This window comes from Pinus tabuliformis, chromosome 8, assembly GCF_031772625.1.
Source record: "Pinus tabuliformis cultivar Carrire ecotype Pingquan chromosome 8, CPIR1, whole genome shotgun sequence".
In the NCBI taxonomy this organism is placed as follows: Eukaryota; Viridiplantae; Streptophyta; class Pinopsida; order Pinales; family Pinaceae; genus Pinus; species Pinus tabuliformis.
The window spans coordinates 1,263,362,626-1,263,388,131 of NC_142294.1; the positions used below are offsets into that span (position 1 = coordinate 1,263,362,626).

Genomic DNA, 25,506 nt, shown 5'->3' on the forward strand with positions numbered 1-25,506 from the left:
ACATAATCTGATAGGCTATCTCCCTAGCCAACAGTTTATCAGGTATGTACAAAGGGAGGACATGAGGTTTAGCTTGGCTGCCGAAAATTCTTATATAAGTAAATTTTTCCTCTCCGAACCATCTTCCTATGGATGTCAAATCAACCCCTGCTTGGTAGGAAATCTTAGGAGCAGGTTTATCAAAAATAGAGTAGTGAATGGGTAACATAAAGCCATTGCAGACTTGGTATAAATGGTGCTTATAGTAAGTTTTCCACAACTTCTGATGGTATATGTGAATGGGCATGGGGTCTTGTGGAGTCCACCTCCATCCAAGCACGGGAAATTCAGAATTAAAACACAGGGTGTCCAGGATATAAGCACTGTAGTAGAATGGGGGAATAAGCCTTTCAGTGATGCGGGTTTTGCTTCTAAAATCAAGAACTGCGGTTGCTAGCTTATCCGACAGTATAGTTGCCCAATCCATTATTTCACTATTACATGCCGCTTCCATCAAAGGAACCATTTCTATAGTGAAATTAGCAGAATCATGTAACCCCCACAACCTACACATCATTATCCCATCATAAAAATAAGGAGAACATAGAGAATCAACAGAGTACTTACCCGAAGACTCATGCTTGTGTTTTGCCGGATTTTGCCTCCAATCCCAAATGGGTTCAGATTCAATTTCGTTCTCTTCTCTGAATTTTTCCAGGAATGCCTTGTTGTACTTCTTCTCTGGTACAGGCAAATGATACATTTGCATCAAATCATTAGGTTGAAATGAACCGAAGATTCTCCCATCTCTGGTGCAAAAGGTTCTGTCTGTGATTGGGATTTCCTTAATTTCCCACCTCACTACATTCGTATATGGGAGAATTTGTTCCCGAGCTGCTATCCGATGAAGGAAAGAGTCGGCTAAATCCTTTATAGTAGCATCAGATTTTCGAGTTGTATCTACTGTGGCTTGTACTGCTGTCACCTCGGGTTCTTCGGCCTCAATCAAATTATAGGTACTTTGCCAACTAGTCTTGCTGAGTCCCAAACATGTAGTGTCAGATATCAATCCTTTTCTTTTAGTTCCTGGATCAGCGATGAGTTGTCCTGTGGCTGGCGAATCGGAGGCTATTGCAGTTTTATTAGACTTCTTCCCCATTCTGCTTAAATCTACTGCTTTGGAAGAGTTCTGCATAGGAGTGAAAATGATGTAATACAGAGAATTGGTAGCGCAAACCAAATATGAGCGAGATATATTAATCAATGCATGATGAAGGATTAACTTAAAGTGGCCACAGATATAATCTGTGAAAAGATTTTTTAAGACTTACTATTCCATTAAATGGCCGTTAAAACCTGTCAATCCTTTAAATGTCCATCATATCGTTTATTGGCCGAATGATTCGTTTAAGCGTGTCTTGGATGTTTTGGTGGTTGAGCGCAGGTGAATCGCTGTTGGGAAGATAAGGCCTTTAATATGAATTAATCGTAATATCCCTGCTTTATCAATTTTTTGAAATTCGCGCTTTTGGCTTTATCGCAATCGGCCGTTGGGGAAAACTTAAATCGTTATATTGGTTCCTTTTGGAATCCTCGATTGCCAATAGAGATATCGCCAATTCGCATCGGGAGTATTAACTGAGAACTTTGAAAAGCATGCATTGTACATCTCCGATCGCCGATAGCGATATCGCATCGCATCGGAGCGAAAGGAACTTTATCGCATCGCATCGGAGCGAAAGGAACTTTTGTTATGATAACTTGTTATTGCCGATATCCGATAGCCTTTTACGTATTGTCGCATCGGAGAAAACCAATGGGTCTTTAAGTTATGCCTCCTTTGTCATTGCGACATGCGATCTTGCGATTGCTTTATCGCAATGATAAAAGATTACTCATTTATATATTATAAGACCAATTAATTGGTTTATCAAAAAGGTTTTGTAATATTTTCATTTTGTTCTTGTATCTTTTTGAATAATACTAAGTTGATACCAATTAAAATAAAAAGGGGCCCATTCCATATTATAGTTTTGAGAATAAAAATGATATGGAATGGGGGGGTTGTTGTAGAGCACAACAGGATCATAGGCCCCCTAGTGGAGCCACCATTTTTTTAACAACGTTAATCCTCGAGGTGGATAGAGACGATTGGGTCTAGCAACTAAAGTGACAATAAACTAGACATCTTCCTAGGTTATGATTGAAAAGTAGAACGAAAGAGATGACATACCTCGTTCTGATGCTAATCTGATTTCCCCTGCTGAGAGCTTCGAACCGCTTGTGTCATGGAATTTTTCTTACTTCTCTCAGTTCTTATGTACTTGCACAAGTGATCAAGGGACAAAAAAGCATGCCAAAACCAATAGCAAATCCAATAATAACCTACTTAGCTGATCAAGGAATGCCAAGCTAATACATACATGAACATATATATTTTGGGAAGATGAACTAGTAGTTGTATATTATTTACAGAATAAAGGGAAGCCTACAACCATAGCCTTGATGTTGAAAGGCTCTCCTTGAGTGGTAATCCAAGTCCAAGCCAAGAAACTCTCCAAACACTCCTTCTCTAAGTTTAATGAATCGCCTCTAAGCACAAGCTCAGCATAGGGGTGCAAATGGACATAGACCAACCATTTGAGAATGGGAGAGGAGGAATTTATAGGCTGGGAGAGGGAGTTAGGACTCCTCCAAAGATAGGATTCGACCTCATCTATGTGAAACCACCTCTAGCTCATCGCTCTGGAAGCTTCTAGATCATGAAGGTTCTCATCTCCTTTGGGAAAATTACCTTTCTGTTATCATTGCGATTATGCAAGGGAACCGAGTGATGCCATCATCGGTCAAACAAAGTGCAACAAGAAATCATCATTGTTTTAAGCCTCATAAGAGCGATGACCCTCATTTTAGGTTTTTAAGAGGTATTTCTTCAAGGAAAGCTCAAGGAATTTTCCAAACAAAGTCTTAGGAGGAATATGAGTTTTATACATGGATGAGTATATTGTATAATGGTCACGTTTCAGGCACTTCGGGATATGTCATAGGGAAGTGCAGGAGGCATGAAAAAATATTGTGTAAGAACTCTTTCTCCTCTTTGAGACAAATTCTAACACTAAATTGACAAAAGGTTGACAAAAGCTACCAACTGATGATCTGACGTCTTTTTATTGATGAGTCCTCTAATTTCTTCAATTTTCCTTCATTTTCCTTCATTTTCCTCCTCACATGCAACATATGACCTTTCACCTTCATTTTCTCCTAATTTCCATTATTTTCATAAATAATGTGCCAAAAATACCTTTTTTCCTTCCCAAAGCCTTAGCCATTGCCTTTGCCAATTTCCCCTTAGCCATAAAACATAAGTGATTCCCACTAGCATATTTTTCCAAACATTCATCTTGGAATATGTGTCCCTTTCCTGTGGTCTTATTTTACTTTTATTAACTTTTATTACATGAAATTTTAACCCAAGGCTATTACAGACCCCTCCCCCTTAGGGGAACACTATCCTCGGTGTTAAACCACACCTAGACCTAATAAAATCACTGAAGAGAAAAAAATACTACATATGGAGCTTTATAACCCAACTCATTGCTGTAGTTACAATAACATCCTGCTCAAAAGAAAAACCATCATGTAAAATATGACAACATAACAACCATACTTCTTAATGGAGATTTATAGCTTAGCTCATTACGGTATTTACAATAGAAACCATACATAAATATGTACAAATACCAAGACTCATTTTCTTTCACTGACAAAAAATAAAGGATACATAGGCCACATCTGATCAACCATATCCCATGTAGCTTCATCGAGCCCAAAGTTCTTCCACTGCACTTTAACCTACTTGAATGCTCTGCTCCGGAGCATGAGATGTTTCCACTACAATATTTATTGGGTTTCTAGATAGAATTATCTTTCTTGTTCCACCTGCAATACAAGCCAGAGAATAACATGATCATCATCCTTTACACATCTTTTAAGAAATGAAACATGAAAAACATCATGGACTTTCATTGTCAAAGGCACTACAAGTTTGTAGGCCACTAGTCCAATCCTCTCAAGGATCTCAAAAGGCCTGCAATACTGTGGTACCATCTTGGCACATGATCCAATCCTCAAGGATCTCTTCTTGGTCTTGATGCGTAAATACACATGCTCCCTAACTTGAAATTCCTTAAATTCCCTGTGCTGGTCTGAATAACTTTTTTGCCTATCTTGTGTTGCCTTTAGATTCTTCTTTATAACCTGCATTTCTTGTTCCATGTATGTCAACATGTCCGGTCCAATAAGTACCCTATTCACTAGATCACTCTAGCTAATGGGAGCATTACAACTTTTCCCATACGGTGCCTCAAGCAAACTCATCCTCAGTGACCCCTGATAACCATTGTTGTATGCAAACTCAACCAATGGAAGGTACTCCTCCCATCTCCTTTCCTGATGCATGACATACATCCTAAACATATCCTCCAGTATCCTGTTAACCCTCTCTGTCTGTCCATCTGTCCATGGATGATAAGCTATGCTAAAAACCAACTTTGTCCCCAATCATGCAAACAACTCCTTCCAAAACATGGAAGTGAATTTGGCATCCTTATCTGACACAATCTTCTTCAGAACACCACACAATCTCATGATCTCCCTAATGAACACTTATGCTACCTCACTAGCATAATAAGTAGTCTTCGCTAGAATGAAGTGAGCTACCTTGCTCAACCTGTCTACCACAACCATGATAAAATCATCCTACCTTGATTTCCTCGGAAGACCTATAATGAAATCCATGGAAATGACCTCCCATTTCTACTCTGGAATAGGAATATGCTGAAGCAACCCACCTAGATGCTTACACTCTGATTTGACTTGCTGATAGTCCAAACTTTTCGCCATGAAATCTGCCACTTCCTTCTTCAGATTCAGTTAGTAGTAGAACTTCTTTACTGGTGTCAGTTTCTTCTGATATCCTGGGTGACCTGAGTATGGTTTTACATGAAACTCCCTCAATATAATCTTCTTGAGTTCACTATCATCCAACAAATAGATATTGTCCCTAAATCTCACCAAGCCATCTATTGTAAGATGATAATGCACATCCTAATCACTTGTACCCTATTATAATCTAAGCATGAGCTCCCTATACCTATCATCTTGTTGTCTTGCTTGTAAGATCTGATCCTGTAAATATGTCCCATATGACCTCACAATTGCAATATGGTTCAACTGTACTTTCTTGCTAAGAGCATCTATAACTCTCTTCTCCTTTCCCTTAGTGTACCTAATCTCAAAGTCAAACTAATTAAGGGTAGCCAACCATCTAGCTTTCCCAGCGTTCAAGTTCGACTGGTCAAAAAAATTACCTTAGTCCGCTATGATTGCTCATCAACAGAAACCTCCTTCCAAGAAGATAATGTCTCCACATCTTTAAGACATGAATAATAGTTGCCAACTCAAGATCATGAATCACATAGTTCTACTTGTGCTCATTCCATTTCCTATACTTGTAGCATTTCACTTGTCCCTCTTGCATAAGGACTCCACCAAACCCTCTCTTGCAAGCATATGTACATACTACAAACCCTTTATTCAGATCTGCAATATTTAACACTAGAGCATTTGTCAACAACTTCTTCAACTGCTCTGTTGTGGTCACCAACAACCCCCCTCTTTGTTTGATATTAGCAATAAAACCAAGCAAAGGGGGACCCTTAACAAAAAATCCAAAAATATTTTTATCAAAATTTTTGTATTTCTACTCCATAAAGATAGATCGCATTGCGAAGAGAGAGTGAAGCGTTTCCTATGCGCATAAATGAGCTGAGAAGAAGCGACGCGAAATTCATCGCATCGCATATATTGAAAGCGCCCTTAAATGAAAAACTTAAGGAATCGCCGACGGCCGATATGTGACGTCGCATATCGCAGCATCACATAAACAGCACACAGTAAATGAAAACGCGATCTGCGATCTTACAATCTGCGATCTGTGATTTTGTGATCTGCGATCTGCGATGAATGAGACTATCAATTCCTGCGACGACACTTCTTGACATCGCAATCCTCGATACTGCGATGCGAATTGGAGGAACCACTCATCGCAAGATTTCCTCGACATGGTCTGTAAACCCGAAATTGAGCGCGCACCTTAAGGGAAATTAATGATTGTACGCCAAAATATCCAAGAATGATTGTGTTGCGTTTTTCGAAGAGTCAAGTCATTATGAGTGTCATGATTATGCATTCATTAGAACTTAAAGCTTTCATGTCAATCTTTTCGTCATTTCTCTTTTCCCTTGCGTAAATTGTAAGGCAGCAACTAATATAAATCAATATGCAGGAAACATCTAAGGAAAAGGGGAAAGCGCCAATACTAGGAGAACAGAGAGGAGATGCCTTCGCAAATGGATGCCGCATGCAGTAGGACCCCGGATTCTAGAGTATCACTCAACAGACACTGATGAAAATAGGCTATCCAAGACTCAGAGTTAAAGGCGCACAAAAGCAGCATGTTTGCAAAAGATCCTAAAGCTCAGACTGGGTAAAGCAAAAAGAAAAATGCTAAAGAGGGAGGACGCTCCAGAAAAGCCTGGAACAAAGAACGGAAGCAATTTTCAATACGGAAGATTGTTCAGGCAACGAAATCCCTAACTCATTGAGTCATTCGCACGGCCAGAAACCAAAATAGCAACAGCACAATCAGTTTGAAAGAAATCTGGGTTATACTAAGTATACACACAGCGAATACACCCAGCCAAGAGGAAGATTTTCGAAAATATCTTCTAGTTTGTCAGAAAGAGGTGCCAACTTTTGTTATTTCTACTTTTATCGCTTGAATGAAAGGAAAAGACAACCAGCCGACTCTTTCCAGGCGAACGTTGCATCGCTTACAGCACTAAGGAGCAGATACAGAAACGGTTAGAAATTAGATTCAATTTTTAGAAATAAATTTGTTTTAGTAAAAGGGCGGCCATTTGAAGCCGTTTCCTAAATTTGTGCAATTAAGATCAATTAGTTAGTAGTATTTAACCCTTCTCATTGCATTTGGAGAAGGGTCCGGAAATTTGTCAAAAAACGTGTCCTCAGAACATGCACTTTTGCACCCTCGGAGGGGGTTTTTGATGAATGGATGGATCGAGATTTATTTATGTTTGCATTTTAATGTTTGCTACTGATGTTGCACTTCTGTACTCTTAGTAGATATTAGAACAAGTAGAGATAAATCGTTATTGCTTGAAGTTTGTGAGTGAAATCAGTCATAAATGGTACTTTTATCTCTTGACCAATTTCTGCTTATATTCTTAGAGTGATATGCAACTGAGTTGTTTATATGTTAATGTAGGAATGTGTGGGTTACCATTTGGCACTTCTGTACGGTGGAGTCATTTATTTATGCTTGACATATGAATAACTTATTATGCGATATGCTGTTCACAACTGTTTTGCCTAACTTTTTATGCAGAATGGTTTATCTTAATTGATTTCTATTCTTATGATAGCTGAATGATCTTTATTACCAGTTATTTTTCGAAATCTTTTTAGATCGCATAATAGAGGAAATCTACCCCGGGTTAGCGTAGATTAGATGTGTTGCTTTTTTGTTAGATTACAGTAGCATAGAGTCAGTTTAGAAGTTAGAATTAAATTAGCTTAAATTACTTCTAGATCAGCATCATCAAACTCTACACACACACACACACCCCCTTACATTGGGAAACTGGTCCCATTATCCCCAGTCGGACCCGCTATACCAAACAGACAAGGAGCTGCCAACCAAGTTCCGGACCGGGTGGGTATCCCCCTTGTTGTTGACCCGATTTCCGGGCCCTCAACATATTTGGCGCTAGAAGGAGGGCACGAACTATGAATGGCACCTAAATCAAAATCTAAATACCATTCTGAGAGTAAATCACCCTTATCAACTCCTCCGACTTCTCCAGTACGGTTAAACCTGGAGTTCGAAGTCGCTCGAGTATCCACCGCTGCTACCTACCCTAATATATTAGACCAACTTATCATTGAACCCCCTGAAATTCAAAATTTGATTCGTAAACTCCAGGGATTCTCTATTTTTACTCAGAGGTCTGATAAATCTCACAGCAGCGTGACTTCGCAGTACAATCCTGCTCATCCCCTGACCAGATTGAAGAGTGAAAAATTTGGCATTCAACCAAGTGAAATCCCTCTCCCTATTAGGAAAAGAGTAAGGAAAACACCACCAGAGTCTGACAGTGAGACTCTTTCATTTACTTCGTCCATTTCAACCCCCTCACCGCGAAGTCAACCACCCACATCCTCATCCCAAATCACTTATCCATCTTCCACAACCCTTCCTCTTCAATCATCAAAGATCATAATATCTTCATCTTCTTAGCATCAGGGACCATCCTCTGCACTTTCATTAACTAGCAGCTCAACGATGGCCCAGTCTCCATGGAACAATCCTGGGGCGGTTTTAATGCCTCCACCCCTGAGCCCAATACCGGCCCATCCTGAGAAATGGCTACCTAAATTCAATCCAGAAACATGCATGCTAGCTGAAGAGCATATCAATAATTTCATGTTTTCTGTTAATCTCAATGGAGTTACCAACGAAGATGCTGTTGTCCGGCTTTTTCCCTATACAATGCAAGGAACAGCCGGGTCATGGTACTTTTCGTTAACTTCCGGGTCTATCACAAGTTGGGACATTTTTCAAAGTCAATTCCTTACCAAGTTCGGTGATGACAGATCAACAACGACATTGATCAATGACCTATCTAATCTTAAAGTTGAGGCTAGAGAACCCATTAAAGATTTCAATTTACGGTTCAATAAGATCCTCAACAAAATTTTCGCTGCTTCTCAACCCAGCGAGGAAGTAAGATGTGAATGGTATATCACGGCCTTACCATTAAACTTGGCTATCTTCGTAGATAGGGCAAACAAGACGACCTTAGTTGAAAACTTGACAGAGGCGTTAGTAGTAGAAAAGCGTGTAGTAGCCCTAGAAAAGAGATCTGCAATAGAGGAACGCAAATCTAAGAAAATCTCTTTCAAAGAAGACACCAAGAAGAAACAAACGAAAGATCCTTTCGATATGGAAGGATTACAAAAAGTGTTAAAGGCCATGTCCAATGAGATAATTGACATAAGAAAACAAGTAGCAGAAACTTCTTCAAAAAAGCCCTACAGAGCTTTTAAAAGAAATCCTCCCATGGATGTGAAACCACCCAATGCTGTCTCAAACGTCGAATCTGAAGAAGAAGAAGAAGAAGAGAATACCACTGAAGGGCAGACCAATGATGAAGAAGTTGTGGAACTACAAGGAATGTGGGATTTCATCCTCCCACAAGAAGAAGATCAAGAAGCATTTCCGGTTAGCACACGAAGCAAAAATCAACTTGATCCTCCCCAAACTACCCCTAAACAGAAGGGCGCAAGCCCTGCAACAAAAGATAAGGTCGCAACAAAGAAAACAACCGCTAGAGCGACCCAATTTAGCCCAGTCCAATCAGATCAAGCACCTCCATCAAGAACACTGATAGTGTCGGATGAAATGGAGTATAACATTATCAATGACATGAAAAAGACTAGGGCTAATATCACTCTTTACGAATTGAGCAAAATGAAACATCAACAGAAAATAATGATGAAAGAATTACATGCCGTGCCTACTACATCTTTACCTACAGCTGTAGCTTCCCACAACATGGGAAGACCTCCAACCAACATGATCAATAAGATTGATCCAAATGACATTGCCTTGATTGGAGGAAGATCAAGATCTCATACTCCTCCTTTTCTTCTCACTTATGAAATTTTCAATAAAAACGTGCACAATTGCTTGGTTGATTCTGGTGCTTCAACGAATATTTTACCCAGATCAATATGTGCCAAATTGAATGTTCAACCACAAAAATCCGTAGTGCGCATAGTTCAACTTGATCGATCTCAAGTCGAAGTGATTGGTGAACTTAATCAGGTGACCATAAGATTATCGTCTAACCCGAAAGTATGCTAGGTTATCGACATTCTAGTAGCTGATATCCCTGAATTCTATGGTTTAATTCTTAGCAGGGATTGGTCCGAAAAGCTCCACGGATATTTCTCAACTGACTGGTCGCACATGTGGTTACCCTACAACGGTAAACCGAATCAAATAAATGTTGAATGAGAGTTGCACCAAAAGTACATAGTGACTGAATTGGAAGGAGAGAATGAAGCAATAGCATACAACAACAGTATCATAGGCAATTACTCGGTAGATTCTTTCCTCGGTAATTTCAATGCTCATATTTCACCTTACTTAGAAAATTCAGTTTTGTCCCAAGTTGAAAATTTTTCTCAAACTGATAATTCAAAATGTGTTAATTTTTTAGATAACCCTGTAAATACATCTTTGTTTTGGAAATTATATTTTGATGGCTCTAAATCTAACAAGGGAGCAGGAGCAGGATGCGTTCTGATTAGCCCAGATGGAAATAAGACCATGCTTACGTGCAGACTTGAGTTCGATTGCACAAACAATACAGCGGAATACGAGGCCTTGGTGCAAGGCCTATACAAAGCAATCGGACTGAACGTTAAGTATCTTCAAGTTTTTGGAGATTCTGAGATTGTCGTCAAACAGGTACGTAACACCATACATTGCCTGTCAAGCCATTTGAAGCACTATCAATCTTTAGTACAAGATCTGACTGCACATTTCATAACATTCGATATTTCTTCAATTCCAAGACTCCAAAATGCGAGCGTAGACCTGTTAGCTAACGTAGCCTCTAGACTTATTCCCTCTGAAGATTTTAGTCCAGATAGATTCTCAATAGAATTAATCTTTAGACCATCCATCCCTGACAACATCACCAACTGGAGAGTATTCAACGACGATCCTGACATTGTAAATTTCCTCACTTCTGAAGGATACTACTCAAATCAAATAATTGACGAAGACCATCATGATCACCAAATATAGCAAAATAGCACTGATAATGCTATACCTAAATCAGTGGTTAAGTTAGAAGATTTATATGATTTAAAAAGTCGGTTTAAAAGGTTTTCCAATTCTAAACTCTACAGTTCAACTCTGAATTATGAATTAGTGAACCTAGGAACCGATGAGAAGCCACAAAACGTTAATCTAGGCCACGGCCTAGCCCCTGAAGAAAAATCAGCATATATCCGTCTTCTGAGACAATACAAAAACGTTTTTGCATGGAATTACGATGAGCTGAAGATACAACACTTTTATCATTCAACACACTATCCCTATGATTGACAATGAAAAACCTGTCCAGTAGAAGCTCAGAAAAATCCACCCCAACTTAGAAAATCAGATAAAGACTGAGCTAAATAAGTTGTTGAGAGCCAGAATAATTGGGTATCCAATATGGTGCCCGTTAGAAAGACAAACGGAGATATCAGGATCTGTATCGACTTCCAGAATCTCAACAAAGCCTGTCAAAAAGACAATTTTCCCCTCCCACCTATGGAGCAAATAAAACAGGTAGTAGCAGGCTCAGAATTAATGTCTTTTCTGGATGGATTTTCAGGATACAATCAAGTGCTGGTACATCCCGATGATCAGTTAAAAACCACATTCCGAACTAAATGGGGCACATACGCATATTGAAAGATGCCATTTGGTCTGATCAATGCCGGCGCTACCTTTCAGAGAGCCATGGACATCACGTTTAAAGGTTTAGTCAATAAATCGGTAGTGATTTACCTGGATGATATAACAGTGTACTCCAAGAAGCTAAGCGACCATCTCAAAGACTTGAAACAAATATTTCAAAGATGTTTAAGGTATGGGATTTCACTTAACCCAAAGAAATATTTTTTCGCATTAAGTGAAGGGAAATTGCTAGGATTCATAGTGTCAAAGTCTGGTATTCACATTGAACTTGACAGAATCAAAGAAATTTTCGAAATATCCGTGCCCCATAACAAAAAGGCCATGCAATATTTCCTTGGTCAAATCAATTTTGTAAAGAGGTTTGTCCCGGATTTTTCATGTATTATTTCTCCTCTACAAAATATGATAAAAAAGAATTCAAATTTTAAATGGGGTCAAGATGAACATGAAGCATTCAACTTAATCAAGCAAGCTATCATCAACGCTCCATCTTTAGCAATGCCAAATTTTTAAGAATCTTTTATCTTATACACATTTGCCTCAGAGAAATCTTATGCCGCGATTTTAACTCAAGCAAATCAAGAGAAGGCGGAAGCTCCAATCGCATTTTTTAGCTCGAACTTACAAGGTGCTGAACTCAATTATTCAGACGTGGAGAAACAGGCATATGCCGTTTTCAAAGCAATCAAATATTTCAGACCTTTCTTACTTAAAGCCCATACCAAAGTCGTAGTACCATTTCCAGCGGTAAGAAACCTTCTGATACAGAAGGATGTGGGCGAAAAGAGAGCAAATTGGATTACTGCCTTACAAGAATACGATCTTGAGATCAAGCCAGCAAACATCGTAAGAGGTCAAGGCTTCTGCAAGATGTTAGCTGGAGCATCGCAAATTCCTGAGAACTCATCTGAAGAGGTACATACATATGAGGTAAGCCTAAATGACACAGAATCATTATATGCGGACACCATTTATTATCTTAAGAACGGGTATGCTCCATCACACCTGGACCACACCAAGAAAAGAGCTCTGAGATTGAAAGCTAAACAATACCAGCTCATAAATGATGTTCTGTTTAAAAGGAATTACGATTCTGTACTTCTTAGGTGTCTTGAGAAAACGGAAGCCGAAAAGGTTTTGCAGGAACTCCACGATGGACCAGCAGGTGGACACCATGCTGGAGAAGCTACTGCACATAAAATCTTACGTGCAGGATATTATTGGCCCATGCTGTTCAAAGACTCATACAATTACGTAAGGAAATGCCAAATCTGTCAGACTGCTGCAGGGAAACAAAAGAAATCGTCCATGCCACTACAGCTGGTTAACATCGAGCAACCATTCAGCCAATGGGGCTTGGACATAATAGGTGAGATCGTTCCTCACTCTTCTAAGCAGCATAGGTATATCCTAAAGGCAACAGATTATTTTACTAAATGGGTAGAAGCAGTTCCTCTCAAGACAGCTAATTCTGAAAACATTATTGAATTCATAGATCAATTTATCATCACTAGGTTTGGATTGCCAACGACCTTAATGTTTGATAATGCATCATACTTTTCTGGAAATACAATGACTGAGTTTGCACTTAAAAGAGGGTTCAAACTGAAGTATTCTGCCAACTACTATCCGCAAGGTAATGGGTTGGCTGAATCAACAAACAAAAACCTAATCAGGATTATTAAAAGAACAGTCGACCAAAACCAAAAGAATTGGAACAAAGCGTTGGTAAATGCTTTATGGGCAGATAGAATTACGAAGAAAGCTTCAATAGGCACTTCTCCCTTTAATTTAGTTTATGGGAAAGAAGTGGTTCTTCCAACTCACTTAGTCATTCCCTCTTTGTCTTTAGTACAATACATCGATGAAGTATCTACTTCCTCCTTACAATTGAGACAAATGGAAATAATCAAACTAGAAGAACGACGAGAACAAGCTAAGAAAACCCATGCTCACCACCAAGCGCTAATAAAATCCTCTTTTCACTCAAGCATAATGACCAGAAAAAGCTTTCAGATGGGAGATTTAGTTTTAAAATGGGATAAGGCTCATGAAGAAAAGGGCAAACATATGAAATTTCAGAAGCTGTGGCTTGGTCCTTTTCAGATTGTAGAAGTCATAGGCCCATCGACGTTTGTGTTGCAGGATTTGGCAGGTAGAAGAGATTCTTTGCCTGTGAATGGACAGATTCTTAAAATGTATTTTCCATAGAAGATCATTCTTCTATTTTTGTAGGATAGTCTTAGTTTTTATTTATTTATTTGTTTTTCTATTTCTTATAAATAAAACCGGTTGTAAATGATCATCAAAAAGGATTCATGAAAGAGCACACCAATTCTCTATCAGATTTTGATTTCGCTTGTACAAGTAGCAAAACTTTTCGAAAAATCTGATTTTTATTATTGACAAATAGAGTTAACTTTAGCCTAAATATGATGTTAGTTTCAACCTCAAAAAACTTTGATGAAAGCAACCTTTGGTAAAAAATTGTTTTATGTCAGCACAATGAAAGGTATCATCAATAATAAAATAAATATTCTCTGTAAAGCTGCTGTTTTCAAACTCTATTATTGTCGTCCAGAGCTTTCTTAAGGAAAAACAATGACTTCCTCCCTGCTAAATGAAACCGCAACATTCAGAGAAACAATTCGAGAAAACACTATATCTCAAAGAATAAGAGGTCTCATCACGAGCCGGCTTATCATGATCACAGATATTATAACTTGCTGACTTTGTCAATACTGTCTATCAAAACAGGGCAACGACTCAAGATTGTTGCAATCAAAAGACAAGGGGTCTCATCACGAGCCAGCTTGTTCAGCAAAAGTGTAAATCAAGTGAATGACTGTGTCATAATTTGGCCACCAAACCAAGACATTGTTCTTTAGAGAATAAAAAAGGAAAAAGTGTCAAAAAGGATTTTTCTCTGAAATGTTGTAAATAACCTCAAGCAGGATAAAGGATCATTGTTGGATAACAGGTAACCCTGTCGAGGCTATGGACGCTTGCGGGCAGCAGAGGCTCTACCTACGACAAATGAGCATATTTTAAAAGCCAGTACGCAGAGAAGACCTTATTTTATCTTTAAAAAGACCGAGTAATGTCTGGTATGAATGCAAGAATTGAGCCTAAGGAAGCAGACAATTGGAATATGAAAAGGTTGTGACAAAGTATCATTGACAGGATAAGGAGTAATGTACTCTATCTGTCCATAACAAAGTTTAGGCATATGAAAATTTTTCTGTTTCGGGAGTGAAAATTCAATAGAAAAGCAGAGATAACTGGTTCTTCACAGTGAATCACCATTGTTGTGGTCACCAACAACCCCCCTCTTTGTTTGATATTAGCAATAACACTAAGCAAAGGGGGACCCTTAACAAAAAATCCAAAAATATTTTTATCAAAATTTTTGTATTTATACTCCCTAAAGATAGATCGCATTGCGAAGAGAGAGTGAAGCGTTTCCTATGCGCATAAATGAGCTGAGAAGAAGCGATGCGAAATTCATCGCATCACATATATTGAAAGTGCCCTTAAATGAAAAACTTAAGGAATCGCCGACGGCCGATATGCGACGTCGCATATCGCAACATCGCATAAATAGCACACAGTAAATGAAAACGCGATCTGCGATCTTACAATCTGCGATCTGCGATCTGCGATTTTGCAATCTGCGATCTGCGATGAATGAGACTATAAATTCCTGCAACGAAACTTCTTGACATCGCAATCCTCGATACTGCGATGCGAATCGGAGGAACCACTCATCGCAATATTTCCTCGGCATGGTCTGTAAACCCAAAATTGAGCGCGCACCTTAAGGGAAATTAATGATTGTACGCCAAAATATCCAAGAATGATTGTGTTGCGTTTTTCGAAGAGTCAAGTCATTATGAGTGTCATGATTATGCATTCATTAGAACTTAAAGCTTTCATGTCAATCTTTTCGTCATTTCTCTTTTCCCTTGCGTAAACTGTAAGGCAGCAACTAATATAAATCAATATGCAGGAAACATCTAAGGAAAAGGGGAAAGCGCCAATACTAGGAGAACGGAGAGGAGATGCCTTCGCAAATGGATGCCACATGCAGCAGGACCGTGGATTCCAGAGTATCACTCAACAGACACTGATGAAAATAGACTATCCAAGAGTCAGAGTCAAAGGCGCACAAAAGCAGCATGTTTGCAAAAGATCCTGAAGCTCAGACTGGGTAAAGCAAAAAGAAAAACGCTAAAGAGGGAGGACGCTCTAGAAAAGCCTGGAACAAAGAACGGAAGCAATTTTCAATACGGAAGATTGTTCAGGCAACGAAATCCCTAACTCATTGAGTCATTCGCACGGCCGAAGACCGAAATAGCAACAACACAATCAGTTTGAAAGAAATCTGGGTTATACTAAGTATACACACAGCGAATACACCCAGCCAAGAGGAAGATTTTCGAAAATATCTTCTAGTTTGTCAGAAAGAGGTGCCAACTTTTGTTATTTCTACTTTTATCGCTCGAACGAAAGGAAAAGACAACCAGTCGACTCTTTCCAGGCGAACGTTGCATCGCTTACAACACTAAGGAGCAGATACAGAAACGGTTAGAAATTAGATTCAATTTTTAGAAATAAATTTGTTTTAGTAAAAGGGCGGTCATTTGAAGCCGTTTCCTAAATTTGTGTAATTAAGATCAATTAGTTAGTAGTATTTAACCCTTCTCATGGCATTTGGAGAAGGGTCCGGAAATTTGTCAAAAAACTTGTCCTCAGAACATGCACTTTTTCACCCTCGGAGGGGGTTTTTGATGAATGGATGGATCGAGATTTATTTATGTTTGCATTTTAATGTCTGCTACTGATGTTGCACTTCTGTACTCTTAGTAGATATTAGAACAAGTAGAGATAAATCGTTATTGCTTGAAGTTTGTGAGTGAAATCAGTCATAAATGGTACTTTTATCTCTTGACCAATTTCTGCTTATATTCTTAAAGTGATATGCAGCTGAGTTGTTTATATGTTAATGTATGAATGTGTGGGTTACCATTTGGCACTTCTGTATGGTGGAGTCATTTATTTATGCTTGACATATGAATAACTTATTATGCGATATGCTGTTCACAACTGTTTTGCCTAACTTTTTATGCAGAATGGTTTATCTTAATTGATTTCTATTCTTATGATAGCTGAATGATCTTTATTACCAGTTATTGTTCGAAATCTTTTTAGATCGCATAATAGAGGAAATCTACCCCGGGTTAGCGTAGATTAGATGTGTTGCTTTTTTGTTAGATTACAGTAGCATAGAGTCAGTTTAGAAGTTAGAATTAAATTAGCTTAAATTACTTCTAGATCAGCATCATCAAACTCTACACACACACACACACACCCTTACATTGGGAAATTGGTCCCGTTATCCCCAGTCGGACCCGCTATACCAAACGGACAAGGAGCTGCCAATCAAGTTCCGGACCGGGTGGGTATCCCCCTTGTTGTTGACCTGATTTCCGGGCCCTCAACATGCTCAAAAATAGCTTCACACTCCTCTATCCATTCAAACTTCTTACCTTTCCTCTACAAAGATGTAATAGGATATGCAATGCGTGAGAATTTGTTGATGGACTTCCCGTAGTAACCTGCTAATGTAATGCCTACTTAATCTTATCATGAAAATTTTACTAGGGTTTAAATCACCTTAAAATATTGACTTATAATTATCAAGAAATATTGGTACATACCTACATTGGTGAGTAAATTTAATACTGATACAAATTTTGTTATTATTCGCAATTTACTTGCCCAAATTTTCAAATTTTGAGAAGACATAGTCCTTTCCAATTAATTACCAAATTATATATATTCATACCTCATTCCCAAAATGTCCTCTCATATTTACTTGGGAGAAGACATGGTCCTCTCCAATTAATTACCAAATTATATATATTCATACCTCATTCCCAAAATGTTCTCTCCTATTTACTTGGGAGAAGATACGGTCCTCTCCAATTAATTACCAATTTATATAATCATCTCTCATCCCCAAAATGTCTTCTCACATTTACTTGGGAGAAGACATGGTCCTCTCCAATTAATTACCAATTTATATATTCATCTCTCATCCCCAAAATATTTACTTGGGAGAATACATGGTCCTCTCCAATTAATAACCCAATTTTATATTCATATCACATCCCCAAATGTCCTGTCATGTTTACTTGGGAGAAGAGAAGTCAAATGTAAGGATGAGGGAGAAGTTATGACATTAATGAGAGGTGGTTGAGGTGGAGAAGGGAAGGGGGCATAAAAGGGGAAGGATGAAGGAAGGAGGGGGATCTTTGGTCTTACTTTTGTTTTGGTTTGGTTGTGGTTTTGGAGGATTTGTTTTGGGAGGAAGGTGGAGAAGGGAGAAGGGAGAGAAGGAGAGTATTGTTATCTTGGACACACACTACATCTGGTTGGACTTGGGCTCAGAGGGCTAGGGAACCTATGGAGGTTTCCTGGGCTAGGAAATACTTCCTAGTTGGCTGGGAGGTAAATCCAATTGGTAGTCAAGAGGAGCATCTCAGCAAGATCAGGAGCTCAAGGGCATCTCAACCAGGCTATCGGGACAGGTATTCCTCTATTTATAGATTACTCATGTAAGTGATTGAAATGAAATGCTCACTATTTAATTGTAGGAAATAAAATTTAAATGGTATTTTTTTTTTTTGAAAAGTTGCAAATAAATTATTGCCCAATTATTGTATTTGAAATTGGAGAATTTAGTTCTAGTAGAGGACCCTAGGACAGAGCCTCACATGTGGTATCAAAGCCAAGTTCAAAATCTAGATTCAAAACCCACTAGACCCAAATCTCCGCTAAAAGAGTTTATAACCCTCAAAGTTACTTGTGAGCATTTTATTGTAAAATTGTGTGGAACAGATTTCATTTAAGACTAAACTAATGATTTTTTTTATTCTACCAACAATTTAGAACTTCTTTTATCACTGCCATGTGTGTCCTTAACTACATTGCCCCTTCCAACACCGCCATGCTGAGACCCATAAGCCCCAAGCTCAGGTGCACTCCATATGACCCTACCGATCCAAGTGGGCTTTGAACAAATTGTGAAAATGCAGCCGCTTGTAACAATAAATATGGAATGACGATACCAAGGCAGGATTAACAGATGTAAAAAGCAAGTGATCCAGCCCAAGAAAGTTCTGGTTCTGACCAGCGAAAATAAAATTAAAATTCCATGACCAGTTAAGGAAAACATTTATGCAACTGACTTTGTCAAATATGTCTTATCTTGATCAATGGTTTCAAGTATCCAGTTGCGCTCAAATGTATCAAATGCACGATTCTCCAACTGTAGAATTTTCTTGTGATAATTGCGTAGAGTTCTTCTATGCTTGATGCTTATATATGTTATTCCTGTAGCTGCAATTTATTTGTACAGACGAACCTCATTAGCTTCAGCTAGCGCACTTGTAGACTCATCCAACAAAGCAAGTTCTGGTTGTGCAAGTAGCAACTGAGCAAATGCAAGTCATTGCTGTTCACCCAGCGAAAGTACACATGACCAATCAACATTGGAGTCCAAACCATTGCAACATGTGATTAGATGATCAAGACATACAACCTTCAATACCCCAACAAGCTCATCTTCATTTGGCATAGGTTTAAGTTCACATCATGTGTTTGTCAATCTCAAACTTTTCAATGAAAATGGTAGAGAATATGATTCTGACACGGCAATAAGATCTTCAATCCACGTAGGATAAAGCAGCTGCTAGCGCAGTGTTCCTAAAACCATGTAAGGCATTGGAGGAAGGAAAAATATTGCCCCAGAACTTCCTTCTGTTCCATCTACGAGTTGGTGTTCTTTGTCTTCTGTACGATAGTTTGTTCCATTCACTGGGCCATCATTGTTAATTTCTCCTTGTAAAATAGATCTATCAGATCCTTTATTGCTCTGTTTTATATGGAATCTAATAGTGCCTTTACCAGAACACCATATACCAACAATAGCTCTCAACAGTGATGTTTTTCCACTTCCACTTGGACCCATTATCAGTAAGTGATCTCCTTTAGTGACCACCAATGACAAGTCTTCAATAAGAGTCATGGTGTACTGTGGTGTTTGTAATGTTAAATGTTCAATTTCCAAAAGTTTTGGACAAACTTCAAAAGTATCTGCTCCATTACATTCCGAAGCAGTTCCATAAAACTGATCAACCTTCAAGAAAGCTATCTTTGGTTTGGAGTCTTCTATCAATAGACTATTGCTTTGATCCAAAATATCACTGAACTCACCTAACCAATCAATGACAACTGAGAAAGCACTGATAGCCTGAAACTAGTATACAATTAGTGAGAAGTCACCCAAGACATGATTGAAAGCGAAGTAAGACTGATTGATCACTCCAAATTTGATTTTTCCAGAGAAATACATGGGAGCCACAACAGTTGCAGGTAAAATTTGAATTAGGTATCGGTATCCACTGGTGAAGAAGTCCAAGTTCCGTGATGAAATCAATAATTGAGTTAAATTCTCAAAAGCTTGTTTGAAGTGTTGGAGAAGTAGCTGCATCTCATTCTCTTCACCTCCATAGAAAGCAATTGACTCTGCATTTTCTCGGATGCGCACTAGCCCATAACAAAAATCTGCCTCTTTTTTTCCTTGCATGAAGTTTAGGTTTACAAGTTCCTTTCCTGCAAGGACACTGATGGTTGTTTCCCCGAGTGAATAAACAATGAGCACCACAAACAAAGGTGGATAAATTCCAAACAGTATGTTGCTGAATGATATCAAGTCTACTGCTGCCGTAAACAATGTTAATGCAAATGAAAGAGAAGTCCCGATGAAAGAACTGAGGTCATCAACAATCCTCTGATCTGGGTTATCCATGATTGATTGTGATTGGGTCTTATAGAAAGTTTGGTTCTCAAAATAGTTGCCCAAATAGTATCTTGCCATCCATGCCCGCCATCTCAGTCCAAGTGTTTCCCTTCCATAATCTCTCAGTACAAAGACCTACAAGGGTGCAGCAATTTGCTCACTGGAACTCCTCCAGCAAAAGCTCTGAGGTAATACAGAAGTTGTTTTGTGAACTACTCTTGATCTTTTCTTGCAAGGGCATTATAAAAATCACGCCCAAGAAAATTGAATCCCACACTGATTCTTGTAGTGGCTAGGGTGAGAGCAAATACACCAACGAGTTGTAATCTAGCCTGAACTTTATCCTCTGAGGTCCAATATGGAATGGAAACCTTCCAAAACCTATTGATAAGCAATGATGGGCTCAACATTCTCCGCCTCCACAAACATTCGCCTCAACATTCTCCGCTTCAACAAGAAATGCACCAAAACAGAAACTGGATGGATGCTTTGAGTTGGTTTCCACTCATTTGGTTGAACCCCAAAATCTCTTAAAAGTTGAATAATCCTCTCCTGATCTGCATGATTGAAAATGCATCTAGTAATCCATTCAATTACAGGTTCCATCAAGCGGACATACATCCATTTTTCATGATAAGACTTCATCATTTTTGGTACCTAGATTGCCTGAAAGAACCCTTTGAAATAGTGTGATATAATCACTAAGTCCTGTGATGAGAAAACCCTTTTTTGTAAGGAATCAATGCTTGTGCACAATGAGCCAAGTACAAATGATCAAATGCAAAGGCTAAGGGATCTGCTAACCCTCTAATCATCAAACTCAATCATTGGCAAACATTCAACGGATTCTCATCCAAAAATGTTGAGAACGGAAAATAGCCACTTCCAAGTATATTCGAGGAAGTAGTTCTCGAATAGAACCAATCTTGTAAAACCAATTGCTACATGTTTCTTTAGCCTCACGCGGAACATCGATGCATGTGAATCCCTCAGGTAAAAGTCATATGATATTTCCCTCATCATCAAATTCTACCTTTCTCTTGATACGCTTCTTGAAAAAGAGTGGAAACAAACTGAAAAATATGGACATTGTATGTGCTGAGCACAGACACAATCCTGGAGACAGTGAAGGAAGTGAGAATGAAGATGGCAGTGTAGATGGTGCAGATGAGGACTTCTTACAAAAGGTTACGAATGGAGAGTCAAAACAAGTAAAACAATGCTCCAAATTAGATCATCACTCTAGCAATAAGGATACCAGTGTTCTATCCCGAGATTATAAGAAATTGAGATCCAGGAATGAGGATGAAGGGGATGATGCATTTCTGACCAAAAAGAGGCCAATTGAATATGGGGACACTGAAGCTACAAGTTGGCAACAAGAATTTTGAAAAAAAAGAAGAGGGGAAACTTAAGATCAATATCAATAAGCCTGTTGGCCAGCGTTTTGTCTCTGATGAGGAAGAACAGACCATAGGTACATGTTTATTTCTTTATAACAGAAACTGGAGAATTTATATTATAAAGGGTTGCAACATTGTTGATCAGTGAAGTGTACATAGAGATAGCTTTTATGAATTTCCAAGAAAACTAAATAGACATAATATGCCAAAAACAGAGTTTTTAAGTACCTTAAAAAAAGGACGTTTAATATTATTATTGAATGACAAATCCATATTGATAAATGAACAACTCAGTTACTCACAAAACATTAACTACAAAGACATTGATTGAATTGAATTAGGCTTTAGTGTGGTCTCAGGATCATGATAGCGCTAAAGCAAAGTCATCATTGTATTTTCTCTTTGGCCTCTTTCATCTTTTTGTTAAAATGTATTATATATACTCTTCCAATTGCTACAACAACAACATCGCATTCAACTGTAAATAGCTTTTCAGTGTTCACCTCCTCTTGTGTTTGAGGCAACCCCAAAACAGAGTCCATGGTAACATCAGCCCATGGTTTATTCAACACAGGCAAAGGCTTATGCAAACTAGTGCTTTACTATCCTCTGCAATTTAACAAATCTTGCGAGCAACAATAAGTTACTCACATCTCTCATTGTGGCCAACGAAACCTTCAACTCACTTAACTGAATGCTTTATTTTGCCAAAAACTTCCTCTCAACCCACTTGAATCCAATTTTTGGATCAATTTCTCTCTCATTGATCTAGCCATAATACATAATTGTTTATCTTTAGACAAAAATCCATCCACCAACAAATATTCTTCAAAACTGCTTCTAGTGTTTAATTGGTTGGTAAGATTCGAAACCCTTTTTCCAAAATATGCATAATTCACGTAATCCTTTTCTATTACATTCAAGCCAATTGTCTAGCATAAGGAAAAATCCATCCACCAACAAATATTCTCCAAAAGTGCTTCTAGTTGTGCCTCTTTAATTACATTAAAGCCCATGGTTCAGTTTGCATAGTTATAATTAAATGGAAACCCTACTTAAAGTTTCCACAGCAACATTGCATTGCTTATTATATGTTGAATAACAAAAGTGACAATCTGAAATAATGGGAACCAATTGTCATGTCCATGTTATAATTTTTCTCGGGAATTTATATACTGTAGTGCTTGATGATACGGGAAAAACAAATTCTTTACGTAGGAAATAATGCTGCCAATATAAGGTTTTTGAATGACAACATATATTTCTTTACCATAAGTGTTATATCTTATTTTGGCATCAATTTTGTTAAAATGTGCTACAAGACTACACGTCTGAGTCTGACTCAATACTAATCCAACTGCTAAAAATCTTTTTCCAGTGTTACTTCATCTAAATGTTGACATTTGGTGCAATCTGTTAAGGTTGAAGCTATGTCAGAAATGTTTAATAAACCTCTCCTAAATATTTACTACCAAAAGAACTTCTAAAACCACCTCACCAAAGGAAGTCACTAATCAAGGCAAGTCATGAAAGACAAACAAGAGGAGGAAATGAAAATTTGGTCCAGTTCCTTTGTTCAAATCATTTCTGCTCTGAGAACAACTTCTTTTAACTAAGGTTGCTTGGCCTTTTCACTAGCTAGGTGGTCTGCCATAGTTGTTCATTGCAAGATTCTTGCCAAAACAGGCATGCAAGCTATGCCCAGTACGTGTTACATTAAAATGTATCAGTTGGTAGATTTGCTTCCCACTTAAACTGCATTTTGGGAGATTGTTTCCTGAGCTAAATGCTTGCAGTCTTATTGAATTGCCGAAAGAAAAACAACGTTACAATTTGTATTTTTATTTTAATTTTTATTATCACAACAGAAAAACATATTGTTATAAGCTCTGGAATGTTCAAAAAGGATAACTAGAAGTATAGACTATTTAGTTTTGCTATTGGTGATCATCATTCATCATCAGAGTAAACTAGATAATGTCAAATTCTGGATCTAAGTAATAGGAACCAAATGTGGATTGTTGTCATTTGTTTCCATGGTTATTTTGATCCGACCAACCTTTGGCTGACCTTGCAGCCATTACAAGTGTTCAAAGGGATTTATTGAACCTTCCCTAGAACTTTTATAAATTATACTCATTTCAAAATGACCAATGCAATGAATATTTTCAATGAAAACCCTCTTTTGCAAACTGTTTTGGAATTGTACTTTCTTTCCAGAATGTGTTAGGGTAATATGCAATATCCTTTAGAGAGCTTAAACATTTTTTTTGGATGGTTTAATTGGGCAGTACTACCTATGGAAGTATTCAAGTTTTATTGTGCAAGCATTATACAAATAATGATAGAGATGACTGCTAATATCTTTTGGAGAAGTCTTACTAATGTTTCTTTTCTCAAGCACAGAGATACAAAAGCTAGCGAATATATGTTTATCTATTTATTCTGAGTGAAGGAGACTAGTAACATAAGTAATCCATATTTTAATTTATAGGTATGGGAAGATTATTTAGCTGCATTTGCAACAAAATATTGTCAGTGGTTTTGAAATGTCGTTTATATGAGGTCTTTATAGTAAAGATTGAAATTTTTTTGAGTACCCATGTTTTATACCAACTAGTATGTATTTATCAATTTTTATACATTGAAGAAGATGAGTAATATAAGCAATCTATATTTTGTTTTGTAAAAGTGGGAAGATTATTTAGGTGCATATCCAACTTGAAGTTTTTAAATATTGTCAGTAGTTTTGAAATGTTGTTTCTATGAGGCCTTACAAATAAAATTTGGTTCTTTTTTTTTCCCTTTTCTGTCTATGAACTGGTAAATGCATAGATTGTATTTACTTATCAAATGAAACTTCTTAACTCTGCTTTACTTTCTAGAACAGGCCATTCAAGTATGGCCTTGATCTTCTTGGATCCATGCTTAGGGTATTTACTGAAATTGAATTTCAAAGTACTAAAGGTTCGTCTTTTCTTTGCAAGACTCGCTCTTTTCAAGATTGATTATGAATTTTTTATACAAGTACTTTAAATATTAATTCATGTTTATCCTAACAATTATTATTATGAAATTAGACAAAAAAAAATTAAAAAAAATCAATGTGTAGTATAAGTACCTAGTTTATTGTTCTTATAAATGTACTTGGGTGTTTATCAACACAAACAACATGACCAACTATTCATACAAACCCTTCTTGGTTTTGAATCCCATATTTCACTCATCTCCTTCTCGAATTCAGATTCGGTAATATCCACTCCTCGGATTTTGATCTCTTTCGAGTACAAAGCAAGGGCATAAACTAAAAACAAGAGACCATGATCAGGGCTGAATTACATTGACCTTTAACACAATCTAATTATGCTTATTGAGAAGCTATAAGAGATTAAAAATGCATGAGTTCGAATATCTGATATTCTCGTCACCTTAAGGACTAACATAAATAAGTAAACAGAATATAGGTTTGATAAATATGCACTGGTCTTTACTTCTCTGGATATCATGGTTTATAATTTTGATGAGCATGGATTAGAGATTAATATGCATCAGTTTAAATGTCAAATATTTTCATTGCTTAGAACAGTGATATAAGTATGTGTATTGAAACCTATGGATCATAAAAAGTATTAGCA

The 25,506-nt window shown here is 37.8% G+C and overlaps 1 pseudogene; it reads right to left on the reverse strand.

Moving 5' to 3' along the window:
* Window positions 1–18,842: 18,842 nt before the first annotated feature.
* LOC149239980 (ABC transporter D family member 2, chloroplastic pseudogene) lies at window positions 18,843–20,878 on the reverse strand (annotated as a pseudogene).
* Window positions 20,879–25,506: the final 4,628 nt, after the last annotated feature.